The following is a 14378-nucleotide window of genomic DNA, read 5'->3' as shown; positions in this document are numbered from 1 at the left end:
CGGCGGGAGGTCCGTTGTGGGTGGGGGTGCGTGGTGGGTTTCTCGAAGGTGAAGTGGATGCAGCGGTGGTCGGTCCAGTGGAGTTCGGTGGTGTGGCTGAAGGTGACGTGGTTGCTGGCGGAGAAGATGGGGTCGAGCGTGTGTCCGGCAGAGTGGGTGGGAGTCGTGACGAGATGTTTGATTCCAAGGTTGGCGAACAGTGTGGTGGAGTTGCTGTCGTTGGTGTTCTCGAGGTGGAAGTTCAGATCTCCGAGGAGGATGTAGTCCGTGGATGCAAGGGCGTGCGTGCTGACGAAGTTGGCGATGGAGTCGCTGAACTGTGGCCGGGGTGTCTGTAGATGAGGGTTCCTCTGAGGGTGGTGTTGGGATCGATGTGGATCTGGAAGTGCAGGTGTTCGGCGGCACTGAGTGTGTCATCAGTGCTGGTCGAGATTCTGAGGGTGTTCCTGTGGACAATGGCTCATTTGACAACTTAAGTGTGTAATGCCCTTTCAGCAACAGAATCTGGTTGCGGGAAAAAAACAGGTAAGCCAATGGATTGATTAATATCAAAATCGGAAACTACCTTTGGCAGGAAGTTAGGACTCGATCTATGTACTACCTTGTCCCTATGTAGTTGGAAGAAAGGTTCCTCAAGTGTTAATGCTTGAATTCACTGACCCTTCTATTTGAAGTGATAGTGAATAAAAAGGTGAGTTTGCATGATAAGTACTGTAATTACCACTAGTGGAGTGGTTCAAAAGGAGGACCTATGAGTCGTGTTAATAGAATGTTTAAGTTCCATTCTGGTGCAGGAGGAAGCCTGGGAGGAATGAATCTTATAAGCTTTTAAGTGCTGTCTATTTTGCAAATAGGCTGCAATAGCCGCAAGGTGTAAGCATGTGGAAGTGTATGCTAGTCCCGTGGTTTGTAAATGCAATAAGTAATTGTCTGTACTTTTGCATTAAGAGGGTTGATGTTTTGTTGCCGACAATATACAACAAATATTTTCCATTTAGCCGCATAACATTGTCTTGTAGTAGGTTTGCGAGCTTCTTTAAGACTGTCCATACATTTTTGTGGTAAGTTTAAGCTCCCAAATTCTAAGACTTCAGGAGCTAAATTGCAAGATTCATTTCCTTGATATTTGGATGGAATTAAGGATAGTTCCAACAGTGTTAAAAATCATGGTTGGCGAGCCCATGTTGGTGCTATAAGCATCATTGTATGAGATGTTTGCCTGACTTTCCTGACCAATAATGGAAGTAGCAGGAGAGGAGGAAAAGCGTACGCAAATATTTTTATTCTTTTTGTTTTTAAACAATCTTTTTCTTAATTGTGCTCAATGTCTCATACAATACACAGCAGTGATCAGAAGACATACAGAAAATCATCAGTACTTTTACTTGAAAGGACACACTGGTAGTGGAATGGCAATTAATACACTTGTATGCAAATATTCTTGACCAGTTCATCCATAGAGCATTGTCCTTGGATTGTTAGTGTCGATACCAGCTTGCGAAGTTTGGGCATTTTGAACTTTGTTTGGTTGCAAACAGATCTATTTGTGGGAACCCCCATTTTTGAAAGTATGGTAGAAGAACCATGGGGTGGAGTTCCCATTTGTGGGCTTGTTGCTGCGTCCTGCTTAGAAAGTCTGCAAGTTGACTGCTTGACCTCGGCACATGCTCTGCTTGGAGGTGAATGTTGTAATGTGTTGCTATTCTCCATATTTTCTGTGCTAACAGTTGGTGAAAGTGCGTTTCCCACGTATGTCCACCCTATTTTTGTATATAATACATAGTTGTCTTATTGTCTGTTTGAATTAGGACAACTTTGTTTTGTAGGTGAGGTAGGAACGCTTTCACTGCTAGGTGAACAGCTTGCAGCTCTAGGTGACTGATATGGAGATGCCTGTATTTGGAGTCTCATAACCCCGGAGTTGTGAGGTTTTGGAGATGTACACCCCAACTAATTAGGGAAGCATCCGCTGTGAGAATTATTTGTGGAACTGGATCTTGAAATGTCCGCCCCTTGGATAAATTCTGTGGGTTTCAACATTGAAGAGAGGGATATGTGCGGCTATCTACCAACACTAGATTGGGAAGTTGACCCAATGACTGTGCCCCTTGATGAGAGACAGATTTCTGGAGAGGTCTCATGTGTAGTATGGCATTTGGAACTATTGAAATACAAGATGCAATCATGCCTAGAAGTCATAGAATGTTTTGGCTGGTATTCGACTCCCTGATTGAAACTGCTGAATTAGTGTTACTATGCTGTGTATTCGGACTGCATTTGGGTATGCAAATGCTGAATGTGTGTTGAGGATGACTCCTAGGTATGACTGTAGATGTGACTTCTGTAGGTTGATGGTGAACCCTAATTGATGTAATACTGTTAGAGTAGATAATTTCTGTGTGCGGGATGAATAGGTATTTGGAAGTAGGCATTCTTTAAGCTAAAGGTAGCCATTAAATTTCCTTCCTGTAGCAAAGGAATGATCTGAAGTGTGACCATTTGGAAGTGTTCTGATATGATGTAATGATTTAGTGGTTTGAGATCGAGAATGGGTGGTAGCGATCTATCTTTTTTGGGAATAAAGAAGAATAGTGAGTATACTCCTATTCCCTGAAACTGTTTTTGAACTGGTTCTATTGCTCCTTTTTGTAGTAGAGCTGTTAACTCTTGTTGTAGGAGATTTTGATGTTGAATTGATTGTTTGTGTTTGCAAGGTGGGATATTTGGAGGAGTTATAATGAGCTCCAGACAATAACCCTGTTGGATAATATCCTACACATATTGATCTGTTATGACGGATTTCCAAATGGGGAGAACATTTTGAAGACGACCGCCGACAGTTGTTAAGTGGTCTGGGGGAATGGTAAGGAAGTTTCATGTTTAGTATTGTTGTTTGAGGTGTGGATATTATTCCTGCAACCTTTTCCTTTAAAATTGTTTCCTCTGTAGGAACCTCTGTAGAATGTTTTTTGGAGTGAAGGTTTGTCCCTGGTTTTTGTATGCTGACCAAGTGTTGTCTGAGGAGGTAGATCTTTCACCTTGCTTGTAGTTAGGCCTACAAAAGGAACCACTGTATGTGCTTGTGTAGAGCCCCCATTGATTTTGCAACCTCAGTGTCCTTGTTCATGTTCTCAAGGACAGTGTCCACTTGAGGTCTGAAAAGATGTTCCTTATCAAAAGGTAGGTTTAAAATTGCCTGTCGTACCTCAGGCTTAAATCCTGAAACATGAAGCCATGCATGCCTACGTAATTGGATGCTAATATTTATACTTCTACCAGCGGTGTCAGCTGCATCTAATGCACATTTTATGGAATTGCTGGTAATGAGCTTTCCCTCATTAACAATTCCCTGCCCCCTTTTCACATGTTTCTCTGAGAGCAGTTGGGGGAGCCCCTCCATTTCATCCCAGTGCGCTCTGTCATATAGTCATATATAGCTAATACAGCCTGGCTGTTGGCTATGTGCCAATGGTTACACCTGCTTGTACAGCTACATGTTTTCAGGAAGCATCTATTACTTTATACTCTATCTCTGGAGGTAGTGCATCTTCTGATGTTTCGGGGTTAGCTCTCTTACACGCATTAGAGACTACCAGAGAGTCTGGGGTTAACTGACCTCTAATATATAGGATCTGATGGTGCAGCCTTATATTATTTGCCAATGCATGGTGTTATCACTCTAGCTTTGACAGAGTCTTTAAAAAATGTCCTTTGCATGATGTACCATGCCCTTAAGGAGTGGTAGATATTGTGGTCCCCCTCAGAGCATTAGATAAAGTTACACAAAGAAAATCCTCTTCTATTGTGTCTTTATATAATAGGACCTGATGGAAAGCTGCTGCACTTGATATTAAATCGTGATATGTAGAAGCATCATCAGGTGGTGATGGTTGTGTGGGATAGAGATCAAGCTCTGTATACCCTTGAGGTTCGACATCATAGTCATACCAAGCATCAGCAGGGTGCATTTTCTGTGGTATATCCTCATCATCCTCTACCATGGATGAGTGAGGAGACATGTCACCTGGCTCAGATAATTGTGGTGAGTGAGGTGGGGGAGTAGATGGAAGGGGTGGTGTTTGTGGGTTAGGTGAAGCTGGTATAGGGATGTAGAATGGGCTAGTGACAGCATCCTTCTTCTTTGGAGCCTGTAGAGGAACATCCAAAGACTCTTGGAAAGTTAACTGTTTTTTCAGAAGAGTGAGGTTTTGCTGGTTGAAGCACTATTTTCTTAGTTCCAGGCTGAATCTGGAGCGTTTTCTGCTTCGGGTCAAGCAGTTCCTGCATTAAATCGAGGATCAGCTCCGTGGGAAATTTTGGTCCTAAAATTCAGTGGAGGAAGCTTCAATTTAGTTGGCGCTGTGATCAGATCAAAAATGGTACGTTTTTGTTTCAGTGCCAAGACCGATGATCGAGGGGCTGTAGACCCAGAGGTGGAGGGGCTATAGACCCAGAGGTCGAGGCCCCTGCTGCAAGCCAAACTTTCGGAGCCAAGCCGGAGAACGGGGCTTCCAAATCCGTTTTTCGGTACGCATCATGGCCTTTTTGCAGTGGTGGACAGTAAGCAGTTTTTTTCCAGTCAGAGCCAATGTTTAGAACTTTGGATCAGGGGAAAAAGTACTCACTGTCCGATGCATCTTTGCTGGATGAAGTATGGCTGAGTCCTGGTCGGACTAGGACTCTGAATCCGAATCCAGGATAGACTGTGAATCTTCTTGTGCTGCTAAAGCTGGTCTTCTTCCTCTGGTCAATCGAAGAACTCCGGTACATCGTCCGCTTTCCTACGCTACATTTCTTGGCATTGGGCACATCGATCTCAAAGAGTCTTTTCTGATATAAAGGACTTGCAGACCTCACAGCTTTCCTCTCGACGATCGGGCGAGAGGCATAGGTTGCAAACGGAGTGTTGGTCATTATGGGGATACTTAGAGTAAGAGTTCAGACAGAAGCAGAACGGAGTTTGTTCCATCAGCAGGTCATTCTCCGAAGGATGTTGGAAGAGGAGAAAGGGAGGCCCTGCTGGTCGTGGCGCGTGGGTCATGTAAGCAAGTCAAAGACACACTACGCAAAGGGTGATCGCTCTGACACAATAAAAATATGCCATCGAGACAACAGCACAGAGTAGAGATCTACTAGAGGGCCAGAAGGAGCCTTGAACCGGAGCGCAAAAGATTACATTCAAACCCATCAGCGGATAAAAAAATTAAATCGGAGGATGGCGTTGATGACCATGCTCAGTATTACCAGGAGTAGGAGTCACAAAGCCTTGTGACCCGAAGAAAACTTCTTGGAACAAAAACAACTTTTAATGATCTAAGCCCAACTCTAGATGGCAGACCTATTGAAAGCATGTGTCTCTACAGCTCACATGCCTCAAACAGTATATTTCCAGTATAAGCAAAAAATAAATCAGATGGATGTACACACAACAACATAAAGAACACATTATCAAATGCAACACAAGATGGTACAACGAACCAGTGATCCCCTACGATAAAGGTATTCACTAGTGAGGTAATTGCACACGGTCAGAGCAGACGTCAACACCAAACAGCCATAAAACCAAGGCCACTGGCTAGACACACTATTCAAATAATGCACAGTTCCAAGGTTCCTGAAACTCAAATAGTTGCGAAACATTAAAGACAGCAAGCCTCAGAGCATGTAAAGAGCAAACCAGCAATCAGGAAAGAAAAAGGGCCATGCACTGAAGTAGTGACAACATCCAGATCTCTCAAATAGGTATCGTTTGCAAAGCTCTACAGATACAGTTTACCAAATTTGAGGATTTTAAAGACTTCCCGAATAATAGATGTTGTGTATCTCAAGTTCATTAAAACAAGCATTTACAATGCAATGGTCGCGGCATCATTACAGGTAGAGCTATTGGCATTGCTCATGACATTTCTTTTTTTTTTTAAATCATCATGCGTGAGACTCGGTAGGCTCCTGTGCCGTTGATCCTACGAGGCGCACAGAAGCGCTACGAGGCGTCCAGGCCTCAACGCACAGCGCACCCAAGTACAAGAGAGGGCTCTCGAGCCCCCAGAGAGGGGGGGGGGGTTATTGGCCTACGAGTGAATAAAGGAGAGGGAGCTTAGCAGGGAGAAGCGATGGCAGCGGCAGTGGGCGTGACGAAAGCGGGTCTGACACCCCAGACTGAGGGTGCTGGGGCAGTCAGTGGGGTGAAGGTAGGGTACGGGGTAGTGGCAGCCGGGGTTGATGGAAGAGGGAGGGATAGGCAGTGACAGGGGTGTGTGATAGCAGGCGATGGCTTTGAGTGTTATGGGTGAAAGTTAAAGGCAAAAAGGCTGAAAATCTTGCTGCTCGAACCTCCAACTTCCAAAAGGGACTTACGGCGCATATTTTTTTTTTGTTTCAGTTTTATATAGCGTGATCTCGAACAAAAGGTAACACAGCGCTTTACATGAGCACAAGTTGCATTAAAGACAGACACATTCACTTTTTGGCACGGAGAGATTCAGTGATCTACTCGGAATCACAGGATGCTTCAGTCTCCCATCAGACTTAAACCGGGTTTCCCAGCTTCAAAGACAGCCGATCTAGCTGTTACGCCACATCCATCCTCAGTAGTGCGACTAGAAATTGGAACTCTTTACAGCCATACCTTCACACCACCACCTCTTTCCGGATCTTCAAAAAAGACTTTAAAACCTCTTCCAAATAATTTTTTCAAAATAAGACTCCTCGTTAAGCTCCCCACCAGGCACACGCCCTCCTATTTAATGATGTTACCCTGACAGTTACAAGACACCCTATAGAGCTATAACGACCTTTCTTCTTCAACTATGTACATTTGTAATATATATTAATGTATCCCTGATCGATTTAACGTTTCTAAATATGTAATTTGCATTGAATATGGAATTTGTAGGTAAGTAACTCTCAACATGAGTAACCGTAGTAGTTATACATATTGTCACATACTACCTTGTTTCGCTAAATTCCTCATGTAACGTTCTTTTGCTCTATTATGAAACCTTCTGACACCTCTGGGTAATGTCCGCACAATATAAAAACGCACAACTAAATACATAAATACAAATCGGGTACAGTTAAAGAAAATAACTCTTACTGCCCCCGGAATTCCGCCGCGTCCGCACCGGAAGTCAGGCAAGGTCGCCTGTGACGGGGGCGGGGCCGCGTCCGGACCGGAAGAGGAGGCAGGCGGAGGAAATGCGTCAAGCGGCCCGGGGCTCCTGTGAGCGGTGAAGAGCCCCGGGGCCGACAACAGGATGTTGCACACGTGTTGCGGGGCTCCCTTGACCAAGAGGGAGCCCTGGGAAAGGAGCCGCAGCGTCAACTCTGCAGAGGGGGCACGAGGCACATGCCCGCTGCCTGCCCGGCCGTGCTGAGAGCGGAGTCCCCCAGATTGCCACAGTAAGTTGAAAAGGAGGGGGAGGGGGGGGCGGTGCACTTGTGTGTGTGTGTGTGTGTATGCGCGCGTGTGTGTATGCGTGGGGTCCTGTATGGATGTGCGTGCGTGTGCGCTTGTGTGTGTGTTTCTGTGTATGCGCATGCGTGTGTTGTGTGAGAGCTTCGCGCAGCGCTCGTACTTGTGCGCGTGCCAGTTTCGAATCGCCTCGCGCGGCCAGGATTGTCTCCTGGAAAGGAGACACGGCAACAATAGGTTCTCGGCGGAGACGCGCTTCCGCACGCTTAGCCGAGACCTAAAAAGATCTGCAAACCTACATGTTTGAAATCACTAGGTTAAGGCAACAATCATTGAAGAGTACTGCATCAACAGTATTACTGGTAAAGAAAGGAAAGACACAATCTCTGAGTTCATACATGTAAGGTGGGGTCACAGTTGTCAGTTGACACACTGGGTCAGCTGACCAAGTGCACATGGGGCTCAAAGTGGTACCCCAAAGGTCCTTGGATCCAGCAAACAGGCTAGCCAACCAGGTGCTGTGCCATGAGTCCGGCTGGTTCATGACAGCAAGAATAAACAAGCATTGGCATAGCCAATAGGTCTCGCCTTTTGGACCTTATAAGTGTTTAGCCATGCAACAGTTGATGTTGTTGCACCAAGGATATTGTGATGGATAACTAAACACGTATAAGGCCCCAAAGGCGAGACCTATTGGCCATGCCAATGTTTGTATGGTCTGGTATTAGTCAAGAAGTTTTAAGTTTACTAAAATTATATTTAAAATATACTAACAGGAGCCTTCAGCCAGGCCTCCTTAGCCTTTGGTCGATTATTGTATTATTCACATTTCTCCTTCGTCCACTACAGCACAGGGCAATGTGTCATCCACTAGCTAACAGCTTGGTGAGAGACAGGATTATCTCCTTTCACAAAAGTGCATGTACACACAAGTAGTTATTTTTTGTGCCAGGAATTACTGTAGCATTCTGTGCTTTTTGGTTCTCCAGCTTCGAAGTCGGCCGCTCTAGCCGTTAAGCTACATTCTCAGTGGTAACACTTACCATGAGTTGAAAGCACGACAGTCAAGCTGTCACCCATTTGGCACACAAACAAAATCAGGAACATAAATACCTGGATAGCACAACTAATGTTTACAATACCAACGTCTACAATACATACCCTCGGGCCTGTGGCGCACACATCTCGGGCACGGCGCCAAGAAAGCACATCCAACCCACATGCTCGTGCTTTCACGACTAAACTCCGTTCTGAAATGTGGCGCGCGCTTGACGCTCGAAGCTCTTCCAAGGAGCGAGTCCTGGCACCTGAAGTCTCCGCGTGCTAAGGGGCTATCCCGAGCTCCTTGCTGGAAAGCTTGATGTTGAATGTGCACCAAAACATCCAGAAGACCATGCTCAGCGCGAGGATGAGGGCGCCCGTGTGGATGTAGAAATCCTTGACGTAGCAGCATCCTACCCTGAAAGGAATTTAAGTGGAGCGCGGCCAGAAGTCGTCCATGGCCAGCCTTTACCTTGCGGGAGCGAGCAGCAAGGCGCAATAATTGCAAACAGATGGCGCCGCTGCTCGCTCCCGCAAGGCAAACGCTCTGCATGCACGAGTACTCATTTGAAACAGTGCAAAACATGCAGGAGTTTCAAAGAAAGTACAGAGCGATGCCAAGAGGTCCCTCCTAAACAGCATTTCGCGCTGCATAGGCGAGCCCTACCCATTGCAAATAAAAAAAAAAGAAAAATGGTGCAAAGATAAGTATGCTTACCAGGGCAAGTCACCATTGCAAAATCCTTTATTGCGGCCCCAACATGCAGCCCTTTAAAGAACAAACATACATCATAAAGTAACATATTCTATGCTGGAATCATGGTCCAGCATATATAGTTATGGCAACAACCCTCTTCTGCTTTTATTAGCTGCTTCCTCATATAGATAAGTACTTCCTCTATATCTGTTATAGGTCTTCTAAATAGTTTGTTTAGAACTATTTTATACATAAGTTATTAGGGATACAAATGCTGTTTTATACGTAAGCTATTCCATCTTTGTGGAACTACTCCAATGTATAGAACAAACTCTTAACCCTCTTTTCAAAGCATTTGATTTTATTTACTTTTACAGTATATGTATATATAGTAAATGTACATATATACACCAGTTCCACCACGCTATCGAACACTTTAGAAGTGAGTGCTTCGATCGTGAGGGCGGACTCACAATATAATTCACAAACTCCTCACAAAGGCAATGCGTCCACTCACAGGGATCAATATTCAAGATTTACTGCCATTTCCCACGACCGAACGCGTTTTAACTCCTACCTTTGTCAACGTTCCGATATACTGAACATAGACCCATTGTAGTTGCATTTAAACAGTCAAAGCATGCTTCCATTGGAGAATCACTGTGTGGTCCTAAACTAAGACCTGCATCACCGTAGATTACTATCTTGGTGGCCGTAACATTAGCATGTCAATAAAAATTTCATGCAAGATGTGTTCTCATGATAGTACTTAAATATTTGGAATACAGAGTCTCGCCATGAATTGGCATATTTCCATGAAACAACTAAATACATGCAATTGTTCACCCACATGCTAATCATGGTTACTTTGTCCTCCCATCAATTTCTGAGCAGGTCATCAATTCTCCCGGTGGCAGTTCTTTCATGATGTATCTTGCATGGCTCCAAATGCCATGCACAGCCAAAATGCGTGTCTTCCCAAAAAGAATGAAAATTCAAAATAGAATTGCCTTTCGCTAGCCACAGATGATCGGGAACAGAAGCAATTTTGGAAATGTGCCAGAATGCATCTTGGAGACAGATGCCAGTACTCTGAGTTTGGGAGCCCGCCTGAAAAACCTAGAGACAGGGGGGCGTTGATCAAGTCCACAGAGTTAATTGCACATAAACTGTTTGGAGTTGATGGCAGGGCTGAACGGTCTGAAGAGCTTCAAAGTTCACGTGCCAAACAGCATGGTGCAGTTTCTTATATCAATCTCCTGACAGGATTGAAGTCAATTTCCAAACAGACAAGGGGGACCCGAAATAATGGCCGAGGACCACGGGTAACAATTCTATTTCAAGGAACAAAGGTCCTAAGCAAATAATAATGCACACAAAATAATTAGAATATAACCGACGATGGGTTACTCTAGCCATCCAGTGTCCAGCCGGACAATGGAGTTTTATTTTTACAATGGAGAAAATAAAGTCAGAAATACTTTGAACAGCAAAAATAGTGAGGCACAAGCCTGTACCTTTAAAGAACCGGGAAGTGTGGGGGAATGGGGTAACAATACAGACAATCGAACCAAAACAGAAATACAGGCAAAGACTTTGAGCTTTGGCCACCTGCATTCAGTTTTAAATAACAGCAAGTTTTGACCCAAAATAGATACCACAACAGTTAAGCACAATGGACATTTGTGGTTCTATTTAGAAATGTCGACGTTTCGATCCCTTGCTCTTTGCCTGTATTTCTGTTTTGGTTCGATTGTCTGTATTGTTACCCCATTCCCCCACACTTCCTGGTTCTTTAAAGGTACAGGCTTGTGCCTCACTATTTATGCTGTTCAAAGTATTTCTGACTTTATTTTCTTCATTGTAAAAATAAAACTCCATTGTCCAGCTGGACACTGGATGGCTAGAGTAACCCATCGTTGGTTATATTCTAATTATTTTGTGTACATTATTATTTGCTTAGGACCTTTGTTCCTTGAAATAGGATTGAAGTCAAAGCAGTTAGCAGAACTAGCAAGGGACATATGGTTTTTCTGTTGGGAACACAGAATTATTTTGACAGCAGATAACATTTCAGGCCGGCAGAATCTGGGAGGAGATTGAGATTCTCGTCACCTGAGGGATTTCAGTGATTGGCAGTTGAACCCAGAAATTTCCATGAAAATTCAGGAGCTTTGAGGTCAAATTGATTTAGATGTTTTGCCAGCAGGCTCATAAGTCAGGTGTCAAGGTTTTTCAGTTGGGGCCTGGACCCAGAAGCCTTAGCAGTTGATACCTTAGTTCAGATTTTTAACACAGGAAAGGCTTATGCCTTTCACCTTTTGCCATGGGAAGGGGTTTGGATCCCATGGAAGCTCCCGTAATGGATTTGGCCAATATCTAGCTGAACTATTTCAGTCAGGTTTCACGTACAGGACAATTAATTGCCATAGGTCAGGTGTTTCAGCAGGCCATGCCTTGGTAGGTAACATCACGGTTGGGAACGATTCACTGATATATAGGATGATGAAGCGAATAAAAATTAAGAGACACCCTAAACCTTGCTATACTTTTCTATGGGAATGTTAATTTAATAATCAAACTTTTTGACTCAAGGCCAAGTTATTGTTATCTTTCCTTAAGACAGATTTATGAGAAATTGGCAACTCTTCTCTGTTTATTATCATTCAAAAGGGTTTCTGATGTTTACGGTTTGGAAATTTGTAACAGGGTTTATTCATCAGATATTTATATCTGGAAAAGGACAAAGTTATGTCTGGTCATGTTTTTTATACTTCATTGTAGGATTGTCCAAAACTTTGAGTGGTAAGATGCACGAAGGTATATGAGCACAGAATCCTAGAATTTAGACATGATGGTGAAAATATTTTACTTTATGATGAGTGTTTGTTCTTTAAAGGGCTGCACGTTGGGGCAGCAAAAAAGGTTTATGAATAAAGATTCTCTCTGCAGGTTATACGGAGAATCGCCATACTCCACAGCTGCCTCTGTCTCATATTTAGAGACAATATAGGTTAAGGCTAAGGCTACTACTTTAAGCTCAATGTAGATACAGGACTTCTGTGCTACACAAGAGAAGCAGCAGGGCTGGCAAGCAGATGTTCAAAAGCATTCTAGCCCAGTCACAAGGAAGGGGAAGCTATGAATTCATGCTCTGGACATAGGTTAGCAACAAACTAACGGCTTGCTTGCTGCTTGTACAAGTCCATTGAAGGACCAGTGACAAATGGAACAGATTTAGCTTATATTCACAAACATGTGCAGATGGCAGAGAACCAATGGACAATCACAACACAAGGGCTACTACCACTACCAAGTGCTTGACAGTCAAACTGAAATCAGGTTTCTGCCTTCATAAATGAGTCTGAGAATCAAGGGGTCTCTGTCTAGATGCAGAGGGTCAGGGTGAACAGTTCAATTGCAACAGTAGGAGGAAGCTACATAATTCCCTCCAGACTACCTGAAAGAAAGAAAAAGATGAACGGAGGAGTGGGGAGGAGCATTTCTCTGCGACAAACACTTAATCGCAGTATTTCAAACTCCAAATCATACGTAGCATAGATATTTGAAATCACTTACAGTTGACAATAAAAGTCGACGTTAACTTCATATTTTGCAAATTTTCACACATTATGATAAATGGTCGTAATTGTCTAGGGGTAATCCTAAGCAATTAATTACTTCAACCCCTTTAACACAAGTCAGGCGCACCAGGTTTTACTAACGTATAAATATAGCAATAAATATATATCTATATAAATATATGTGTATGTATATATACATGTATTTTCACTGAAAACCCCAAAAGTTAACGCAATGTTATAGTTAGGTGAAAATGTCAGTTTAAATGTAACATTTAAACTAAAAAACACACTGAAATTCACCAGTTATACTTATTTCAAGTACCTATAGCAAGCGCCCCTGCCATGACATAATTTCCGATGTCATGGGTGATGTTATGAATGATGTCCTAAAACATGTCATGACTAATGTAATATGTGAAGTCAAAAGCAGTGAATGTTTTTGTTACATGTTCAAATGTTACATTTAAAGTCATATTTTTATTCAAATATACTGGAACTTTAACTTGTTTATTTTCAGTGAATTTCTGAGTTGTTTTTTTAATGCAAAGTAAGATACTATCACCTTACCAAGGTATATCACTTTAACTTTTGTTTTTTACACTGAATTTCTGAGATTTTTATAATGCAAAGATATTTTTACCATACCCAACTGGCCTGAATTTGCAGACACATTTCTCCACAGGTTGAGGCCAGTCAATCAGAGCGCAAGGAGAAAATAGGCCCTCTCTCAAATAAAATTTCTCTATTGTTTGACGGTGCATGCTTGCCATACTCCTGTGAGTGTCCTGATAACCCAACCACCCAGATTTATATCGATTTTGAACCATAATTTCTCGAAAACTACACAACATATTTACACTAAAAATCACAGGAAGCACGTTTCTGTGTGAAGATCTAGCTTTCTGCCAATTTTGGTATACTTCCATTCAACCATTTGGTAGTAGCATTTGTCTAAAGTTTACTATGAAAATCATGGATGTGGAATTCCTATAGCCTGACGCCCAGCACATATTGTTTGGGGTCAAGGGCAACAAGTTTTCATCTGTACTTTGTCCTTGCGACAAGTAGGCCCAACCCCATGCAGCACAACTCCATTTGCAGCCAGTTTACAGTACCACAATATGGATCAGGGAAGGCCACTGTCTGCAGTTAAGGTAATATTTTTGTCTATATGTTATTGCTGTTCAAACTCACATATATGGTACATTAATTGAAATCTTTTATTATTAGGGTGAGCGCTCTAAGTAAATGTTGTAAGCTCTGATTGCACTACGGACAGTGGTTCCAGTATAAAAGTGTGTACACACATTTTCAAAGTTTAGCAATATGAGGTTATGTATAATGCTCCCAGAATGCTCTCTAAGTTGAGGCAAACATTTTCAGGAGCTTGAAAGCAAGATTGAAGATTCTCTGCTTTCAAAATAAAATGTACATAAAAAAACTTAAAGCAGGAAAAAACACATTTCGCTTAACTACTCTAAAATTCCAGGTACCATTTCTTTGCAGCATCATTTAGTAACGTGTTGATACATGATAGTTTTACCCAAAAATATTCATACTGAAAAATCAGTGTAACCAGTTTTAATAAGATTATGGGAAACAAAAATAAACAAGCATTGGCAAAGCCAGTATGTATGAAATT

At 42.8% G+C, this 14378-nt stretch overlaps 1 protein-coding gene across 2 annotated transcripts in view; it reads right to left on the bottom strand.

Annotated features, from left to right (window-relative positions):
• The window catches only part of TRAPPC6A (trafficking protein particle complex subunit 6A), a 603570-nt gene that overhangs the window by 194450 nt on the left and 394742 nt on the right, over nt 1-14378 (bottom strand). The gene's annotated exons all lie outside the window — the stretch shown is intronic.

Source organism: Lissotriton helveticus, chromosome 9, assembly GCF_964261635.1.
Source record: "Lissotriton helveticus chromosome 9, aLisHel1.1, whole genome shotgun sequence".
Taxonomy (NCBI): Eukaryota; Metazoa; Chordata; class Amphibia; order Caudata; family Salamandridae; genus Lissotriton; species Lissotriton helveticus.
Note: the sequence above shows the minus strand (reverse complement) of the source record. Positions and strands in the feature narration are given on the sequence as shown.